Source organism: Balaenoptera acutorostrata, chromosome 2 (assembly GCF_949987535.1).
Source record: "Balaenoptera acutorostrata chromosome 2, mBalAcu1.1, whole genome shotgun sequence".
In the NCBI taxonomy this organism is placed as follows: domain Eukaryota; kingdom Metazoa; phylum Chordata; class Mammalia; order Artiodactyla; family Balaenopteridae; genus Balaenoptera; species Balaenoptera acutorostrata.
This window is the reverse complement of record NC_080065.1, coordinates 13,832,698-13,842,554: the sequence shown is the minus strand read 5'-3', so window position 1 is coordinate 13,842,554 and position 9,857 is coordinate 13,832,698. Positions and strand designations below refer to the sequence as shown.

General features: G+C 33.2%; 1 pseudogene; it reads right to left on the bottom strand.

Moving 5' to 3' along the window:
* Positions 1 to 653: 653 nt before the first annotated feature.
* On the bottom strand, positions 654 to 1,340 carry LOC103015237 (40S ribosomal protein S26-like; annotated as a pseudogene).
* Between the last annotated feature and the right edge of the window lie 8,517 nt (positions 1,341 to 9,857).

Genomic DNA, 9,857 nt, shown 5'->3' with positions numbered 1-9,857 from the left:
GCAAGATGTCTTATGCTCAACAAAAAACTCAAAGGCACAAGAAAAAGCAAAATAAAAAAGACAACACACTCACAAAGGGCAAAACAATCACAAGAGCTAGACTGAAACAGGACACAGATTTTGGTACAATCTGAGAGAGAATTTAAAATAACTGATTAATATGTTAAAGGATCTATCATAAAAAGTGGACAATAATTAAGATCAGAGAAATAATAAAGTACAGAGAGATAAAAATTGTAAAAGCCAATGGTACTGCTAGAAACATAAAACAAAGTAAGAGAAATGAATAATACCTTCCACTGCTTAGCAGACATGGCACAACTGCCGTGAATATATGAACTCGGAGATAAGTCTAAAAATTATCCAAATGTAACATAAAACAAAGAGAGATTTACTATTGAAAAAAAAAGTGCAACAGAATATCCAAGAGTTGTGTGACAATATTAAGCACTCTAACACATAAATAACTTGAATTCAAAAGAAGAGAGAAAGAATACAGGGCATCAAAAATATTTTAGTAAATATGAAATGAGAAGTTTCCATAATTAATAACAGAGACACCAGGGAGCAAAACAATGATTCTAAATTCTGACAACACAAAGCAGGATAAATTCCAAAACAAAATAAAAACAAAACACTCAAGCATATCATATTCAAACTCCTGTAAACAAAACATGAAGAGGCAATCTCAGAGGCATCTAGAGGAAAAAAATACATTATATAAAAATGAACAAAGATAAGAATTATATCCTGCTTTTTTCCTTCAGAATCTATGCAACAAAATAAATAAATAACAACATTAAGTGTTGAAAGAAAATGTCAATCCAGAATTCTACATCCATTGAAAATTTATTTTAGTAAAAACTATTCTACTCATTCATCATGATCTGTTACAATGTTAAATCATTTTTAAAGTTTTTTTTTTAAGTATAATTTCTTTTTTACTCTCTTCCCAGGGGACTGTATTTCTTTAGTCTTTAAGGACTTAGCTCCTTGCATGGGCTTTGGTGGAGGTCGTGGGGCAGCACCAGCAGGTCTAAATTGGGGTGAAGGTTTTCAGTCCTTCCGGGCTTCCCGAGAATGATTCATGACTACCTTGCTGTAAATGGTACAACTCACGCAGTAATGCAGATTCACATACAGCTTGGGAAGCACATAGGCACTGAAAACACTCGCTTCCGAAATGCCCTGACAGCTGCAGCCTCTACAATGTGCCGAACAACTAACTTCTTAATGGCCTTATCCTTGGGCACACATCGGGCACAGTTGGTGCAGCGAATAGGCTGCATGTGGTCGCGGCCCTTTTTGGCATGACCATTATTCCTTCTTTTCTTGGTCATCTTGGAAGTGAGAAGGCGAGAGAGCAAGTTTTTTAAAAACTAAAATTGTGCTACCCCATGCTGTAAGCATTCAGGTTTTAACCTGCACACCATATTTTCCAGTATATGATACCATTAATCATCTAATTGTTTAAGCCAAAAACTTGGAAGTCACTTTGATTTACTCACTTATTTATTCTTCTCATAGCCAATCAGTAGATCTCGCTATATCTTTCTCTGGAATAACCTTCATATCATCTCATTTATTTTTCATCTGCACCGTAAGTACCAAGTGAAAAACATGTATGCTTTGGATTCCTACAGTGGCTTTCCAACTTGTCTCTTTGTATTCATTCATACCTTTTTCTGATAACTATGGGCCTAAAAGGTATCCATGATCAATTATTATTTTAAATGTAATGTCATTTATATCTCATCTATATTGTCTCATAGGAAAATCTTCCCTAATGACTAAAACTGTCTACATATTTATTTAAAACAAGAAAAATAATTTATATGCCTATTGAATATTAAGAGCAAATGTTTCATAGTGTATTGTGTTACTGTTGCTCTTCATATTTAACACAGTGTATTTAGTATAGCTTTTAATTTTAATATAGCCTTTAATTTGGATTTTAATTAAATACTAAATAAAATAAAATAAACTTTGAAAGTTTAGCTATATTTGGTGCTTCTATAAGAGAAAACACTTTATAACCCCCCAATATTAATATTCCCTGTAAAAGAGAATTTGCTAGAAGAACTAATTTCTTTACAGTAGGTCTTAGATGCTGAAATAAAATAGGTGCAGTACCATTTTTAATTTTCTCTTAAGAAATCCTATATTTCAATATCTTAGTAAATTGGTGTTTGAGATGCTCTATGAAATTTTAAAATGTAAAAAAATGATCACAAAGCTAAGATAATGCATTAATTCTTTTTTGTTATTGGTTTGTTTTTTAACTTATTCTCTATTTACAGGTCTCTTAAGGGTTGGCAGGCATCATATTATATTTTTAAGCTGCAAAAACAGATAAGGCGTGACTTATGCCCTCAGTTAGCTGAAATCATTATATTATATTAAATTATTATATTGTTCATAATTGTAGTATTCAACATCTGATCTGTCTTTTGATATTTCCAAATTATGGCAAGACAGGATTCATTAATTATAAAACAATTTAGATTTCTAGTATTAAGGTCATTGCCTCCAATATATCAGAAAAATAAAAGCATAACAAGCAACCAATACCAAAATTATCTAGCTCTATTTCAGAGAGGAGTGGAATATAAAACTATATTTGATTTAAATTTTTTTAAAATATGATGGATTTTAAATATATTATTTCTTCATTTGAATTCCCATGAATTACATGAGAAAGTAACAAAGGAGTTACTTTCAGGAAAAAAAGAGTGCAGTAACTGACAACAATCTTAGAACAACATGTTCAAAATATTCTCATAAATTTGATCATGTAGAAGATAACAGCAGAATTCTTTCAGCTATGCTGATAGCTAGCTCCACCTGATGCATTTTACCCACTGGGTTGTTACCACTTTTCATCACTTGTCTTCTTGTATAGATTTCACAACACACTACTAAAACTCTTTACTTCTTAAACCTTTGTATATACTTGCTTACCTCTGCCCCAAACATTGCTAAGTCATGATTTCATGAGAAAATTGGATATTAAAACATGCATATGTGACTTACACATTCAGTAATGATCCACCCATGTGAAAAGACATGTTTCCAGAGAAGAGACAATGGAGAATCACCAATGAGAAGAAAAGAGAATCTTCTTCCAAGTCTTTTTAATTCTAAGTTTAAACAGGCATAGAGGAGCTTACAACTAATGACATCTTGGTCAACAGAACACATGCATTTTTTTTTTTTAACATCTTGATTAGAGTATAATTGCTTTACATTGTTGTGTTAGTGGCTGCTGTAGAGCAAAGTGAATCAGCTATACATATACATATATCCCCATATCCCCTCCCTCTTGCATCTCTCTCCCACCCTCCCTATCCCACCCCTCTAGGTGGTCACAAAGCACCAAGCTGATCTCCCTGTGCTATGCGGCTGCTTCCCAATAACTATCTATTTTACATTTAGTAGTGCATATATGTAAATGCCACTCTCTCACTTCATTCCAGCTTACTCTTCCCCCTCCCCGTGTCCTCAAGTGCATTCTCTACATCTGTGTCTTTATTCCTGTCCTGCCCCTACATTCTTCAGAACCACTTTTTCTCTCTTTTTAGAGTCCATATATATATGTTAGCATACAGTATTTGTTTTTCTCTTTCTGACTTACTTTACTCTGTATGACAGACTCTAGGTCCATCCACCTCACTACAAATAACTCAATTTCGTTTCTTTTTATGGCTGAGTAATATTCCATTGTATATATGGGCTACATCTTCTTTATCCATTCATTTGTCAATGGACACTTAGGTTGCTTCCATGTCCTGGCTATTGTAAATAGTGTTGCAATGAACATTGTGGTACATGATTCTTTTTGAATTATGGTTTTCTCAGGGTATGTATCCAGTAGTGGGATTGCTGGGTCATATGGTAGTTCTATTTTTAGTTTTCTAAGGAACGTCCATACTGTTCTCCATAGTAGCTGTATCAATTTACATTCCCACCTACAGTGCAAGAGGGTTCCCTTTTCTCCACACCCTCTCCAGCATTTATTGTTAGCAGGTTTTTTGATGATGGCCATTCTGACTGGTGTGAGGTGATACCTCATCATAGTTTTGATTTGCATTTCTCTAATGATTAGTGATGTTGAGCATCCTTTCATGTGTTTGTTGGCAATCTGTATATCTTCTTTGGAGAAATGTCTATTTAGATCTTCTGCCCATTTTTGTATTGGATTTTTTGTTTTTTTGATATTGAACTGCATGAGCAGCTTGTATGTTTTGGAGATTAATCATTTGTTAGTTGCTTTGTTTGCAAATATTTTCTCCCATTCTGAGGGTTGTCTTTTCTTCTTGTTATGGTTTCCTTTGCTGTGCAAAAGCTTTTAAGTTTCATTAGGTCCCATTTGTTTCTTTTTGTTTTTATTTCCACTTCTCTGGGAGGTGGGTCAAAAAGGATCTTGCTGTGATATATGTCAAAGAGTGTTCTGCCTATGTTTTCTTCAAAGAGTTTTATAATGTCTGCTCTTATATTTAGATCTTCAATAAATTTTGAGTTTATTTTTGTGTATGGTGTTAGGGAGTGTTCTAATTTCTGACTCTGATTTTAGATCTTAAATGCGAAATCTACAGGTCCACTCAAGCAGTAACAACTAAAAATACATGTGTTCAGCCACATGTAAAAGAACACATGTATTTTTAATTGTTACTACTTGAGGGGACCTGTAGACTTTGCATCCAAGATCTAAAATCAGAGTCATGACTATTCTACTCATTAATTTAAAAGAGCAGAATAAAGAAAAATGTCACTAAAGAACAAGCTCCCAGCAATTCAGAAGATATCACAACCTAACCTTTTTTGTAAACTACAAGTTGACCACTAGAAATAAGCTCATTAGGAAAAAAGCTCAAGAAGTGAAAACTTGCATAATTCAATTCCAAGTTAAAGTTTGAGAAAAGCTAACTAGCCAAAAATACACAGTAAATATCATACATGCAATATATGTAACTGAGTCTTGTAAACAAAGTCATATACAATACAAAATATGTTGCAAAGTGTGTAAAGTTATCAATTTCCCCCAAAGACAGAAGAGCATGTTTTGAGAAATGATACTTCAATAGCTGTAAAGATGTTTGCAAACAGGTCAGTGGAAACATTTCTAAGAACAGAAAATTTCAGTCTTGGGATGTTTTAGTATATTTTGTACCCAGAGTGGAGATGACTCTGATGCTTTTAGAGCTTGTCTTGTCACTGCTCCAACTAGGTTGAAATGTTTCTTTGCACATTTGTTCCCATCCTTTATCTATGGTGACTTTTTTTTTTTTCTGGGAAGAGCTGATAGACTGTGGAACAGTAATGAGCCATAGGCAAATCTCCAAGTCAAGCCTACTTCTAAACATAACCTATGATGACCACTCTCCCCAATGTGTTGAACAATACCTCCATCAATCCAACATGAAACACACCAGGAGTCAAACAAGAAGAAGACTGAAGTGAAGACAAGGAATAGAGAGTACAAAGCAGAAGTCTTGAGGTAATAGAAGCAAAGAGAAAGCCAATTGCAATTGCAATTGCAATTTCTTGTGAAGAAAAATAAAGAATTAGAAAAAATCAGGATAAATATTAAATCAAGACTACTACCTATTGAGATGATAGCTATTAAATTGTACGTACATACATAAAATTTGACCTGAAATTGTTACTTTCTCTAGAATGATTCCTTATTCTATAAAATCTAGTTCTGATATTTTTGAGGAAGATAAATTGTGAACACTTTTAACACAGTTATATTTTAATAACATATTAATACTATAAATAGAATAAAACTTATATGAAAATAAATTTGATTTAACCACCTAATTAGCATTTATGCTAAAAGAAATGCAAGAAAAATGATTCTTATAATAAATATAAAATGATTTATTAATTATGTCCTCCACCATGATATTGACCAATCAGCAGAAGGCCTGACAGGGGCAACAATATTTAAATTCAAACGTCTTTGATAGTGGATAACTAGCAGTCAGATGCACAGATCACTTGACATACATTTTTCAACTTTAATGTTATAAAGATTAATCTGTCAAGATAGGAAGAGAAAACATATCATATTTAATAGTTTCTTAGCTTGATTTACAACTTTGAAATTGTGACATGCGGTACAAACACTTCCATTTGTTCTCCTTTCCCAAGTCCCACAGAGGTTAAGGGTGAGTATATATCTGAAGTGAAATTGATTTAGAGGTATAGAAAACTTATTTCTATGTTTAAGTGTAGAAACTCATTGTTCCATTCACATAGTTATATTGTGCCAACAATAAATGGTTTTGCTATGTAAATTTGCATGCAATTCTAATACATTTATTCTCATTTTAAATGCTTAATGATATTAGATTGGTTTGATTTTCCAAATATAAAGACAAAAACATTTTTCAATGCAAAAATATCCCCATGATTACTGTAGGTAAACATGTAGAATGTAATTCTTTTAAAAAATATCTTCTTTTGTCTTTGTGCAGTAGATCCTGATAAGAACAACATATCTTTCAGTTGTTTTTAACATTAAAATCATAAAGCATTATAATAAAATGAGAGCCTATCATTCATGACTATGGTTACAGATGGAAAATTCTGTAATTACATCTGTATCAATTAATGTGTTCATCGGTTTTTGTATATGGAACTCAGCACTCTATTAGGTCTTAGAAGGATGCAAGACAAATATAGTCGGTGTTCCTCACATTAAAGATCTATTGTGAATAACGTAAGATTTGAGCTAATCCTTGAGTCATCAGTTAAAATTCATAAATAAATACTACAAATAAACTGGAATTGGCGGTAACAACTTACTCCTCCCATGATTATTTTGGGACAGTTGTTGATATTAATTAATTCTGACAAGAAATAAAACAAAATGCATCACTCTATTTTCCTCTAAGGTACATCATTATCAATGAGAAGAAACTTACAAATTACATAATAGATCACAGATAACTTTTTTCGTTCTTACGGATTGGGAATTGCTAATGAGAACAGTTAACTGCAGAAGTTACTGGGTAGAATTTTAAGAGTTTTTTCATGAATATTTGCAAATAATAAACATTAGCATAAACCAATCTGAAATTTATAATCACAGCAAACGATGACTGACTATATACACATAGTATATATAGTCACTATATACGTTACAAAGTAGCAATTCAAAATGAACTGGTATTCATGGGATTTACATATCCTCTGTGTCAGGGCGATTTATTTTCCAAAGAATAATGTTACAAATACGTTCTAAATTCAAAATGCTCCTGCTTCACCACTAACTGAATTAGAATGAGTGGGATATAAAAACAAATAGATTCACATTGAAAATTTCAAACTAGACAAATAAATCACATTTGGTTTTAGACAAAGGAATTCAGAGGAAGATGGTAAACAACAGAAATATGATCAGTGGCTCATGTCATTGGACATGGTGACAGGAGAAAGAAACAAAATACCAGGCTCTTAAAATATTTCATTTGCATTTAGGAGTAAAAGAGTGTCCTGCGAGAACACATGGTCTGTCCATGTGGATCTCCTTGTTATGAAAAGACGTCCTAGAGCTTTTGCTCCAGCAATATCCAATGAATTACTAATCCTGCAAGTACTGTATGTCATCTTACTCATTATCAAGTCTATCTTGATTAAAGGAAATCTCAGGGATCATATAATTTTCACACAGAGTGGTTAACTTCTTTTGCAGGGAAGAAAGTCAATTTACAGGAGCTGTGCCAGACTCATGAATAAATCACCTGTTCTATGCCATGCATATTACTCGGAGCCTTGGGTACTTTTCCAAAGTCATATAAACATTGGATTTGTTAAGTATGGATAACATCAACAGTTGAGAACATTGTGGTTTTCCTCTCATGTTCTGTTTGAACACATTAATCACTGCAGGAATTGTCCCTGTTTCCAGTTGGCAATTTCATGAAGTGGCACAACCAATATCTACTACATGTTGGTGGTGGTGGTTGTTATGACGTGGTCTTTTGATTTGAACTGTTACTTTGGATGTCACTGTATTCTTTCATTACTTGATGAATATTCTAAACTTTTCAAGCTTCATAGACAACACGTGATTCCCTCCCCACTGCTACCTTGCAAGGTATAGAAAAGTCAGTCATAGAAAACAGATTGAGGGCATTATTAACACTAACTGCTACTACATGGAAATAAATATATTTATTATTTGTAAAGGCATGCATATATATCAAAAGGTTGTTTTGTCATTTTTAATGTTTGCTTGTTCTCGAATCATAAATTTCACCTCACAATTGTACATCAAATATTACTGGCAAATGAAAACATTTTTCTCTTAAAGACATGGGAAATAGTCATGTCCTATTTTTTCTCTGATTGTTTTTGGCATTGCAGACTTTGTGCTGTCACTTTTATTTGGATATCCACATTTTCCACACATACCAATTGTGCAAAACAGTAATCACCACGTTTACCTAATTGGTAACAGGACTCTCATTTCAGAACTACAGACATTTGAAAAAGAGAAGATTAAAAGATTATATTAACCCTATGTGCACAAAACTTATGCACTTAGGGTTATGTATGACTCAAATACCTCCCATCAACATAACACCAGAATCCAGAATATGATTGTCATGGTGTGTGTGTGTGTGTGTGTGAGGGTGATGGTTTTCTGCCTCTAGGATATGAGCTCTCGACTGTCTTGTGAGATCTCATCTGATCCTACTATTTTGGGATGCTTAACCTGAAATTTTGGTAACAAAGTTTTGCTTTTGTGCTTTCAAATTGCATCCAGTATTAATAAGATTCTTTGCATTTTGAGGTTCAGAAACGCTTTGGACCAGCAAATTGTACATATACATATGCATTGTGTATATATTCAAAGCATCACAAGACTTCATTAAGGTCAAGTATGGAGTTCTCTATTGGTTTCATGTATTCTCAGTTAATAAAAGAGGAAAAATTATCACTGCAATGTCCATTTATTAATTACAGACAGGCAGATTACCATAGTTCTAATCCTATCTATTTGGGGCAATAAATAGGAAGTCTTCTGAATTAGAGAAGACTTAACCACAGGCCATTTTCTAAATAGAAAATCAAACAGAATTTACCAGTTTCATTTAAAATAAAATTATTACCAGTATGTAACTTAAATGGTCATCCAAGTTATCAAAGTACTTGGAGCCTGGACTATACTATGAAGTGGAAATTAAAAGACATGAATCACTGATGAATTCTTCCAAGCCTCAGCATTATTTTCTGAATTGTCAAGGATTATACTGAGGGTTTCTAAGCAAGACAAAGGCAGAGAGTTTGGCTCTAGTTTCATATACCAATCAACAGAATCAAGAATGGGAAAGGGAAGTTGTGTATCAGTCAGTTGCCAACAGCACTTCAATTGTTTGAAGGTAAAATATAAGAATTTAAGAAGTGTTTCTTCCTTTCACCCACAGGGTGTTAGCCATGAGGAAACCATCAATCATCTTCTAATTCTCTTATGGATAAAATAAATGCCAGAGCTTTTTTTATTCAATAGATAAGTTTCCCTTTTGAGAAACAAAACCCTCCTCTTAAACAAATGATTTGTCTCTGGAAGTCAGTGTGTTAGAGCTTGGAGTGTGAGTTTTTTTTTTGTTTTTTGTTTTTTTTAACATATATACATTTTTTTTTCTTATTCTTTTCCATTATGGTTTATCTCAAGAGATTGGATATAGTTCCCTGTGCTATACATTAGGACCTCGTTGTTTATCCATTCTATATGTAATAGTTTGCATCTACCAACCTCAAACTCCCAGTCCATCCCTCCTCCCCTCCCCCGTGGCAACCACAAGTCTGTTCTCTATGTCTGTGAGTCTGTTTCTGTTTTGTAG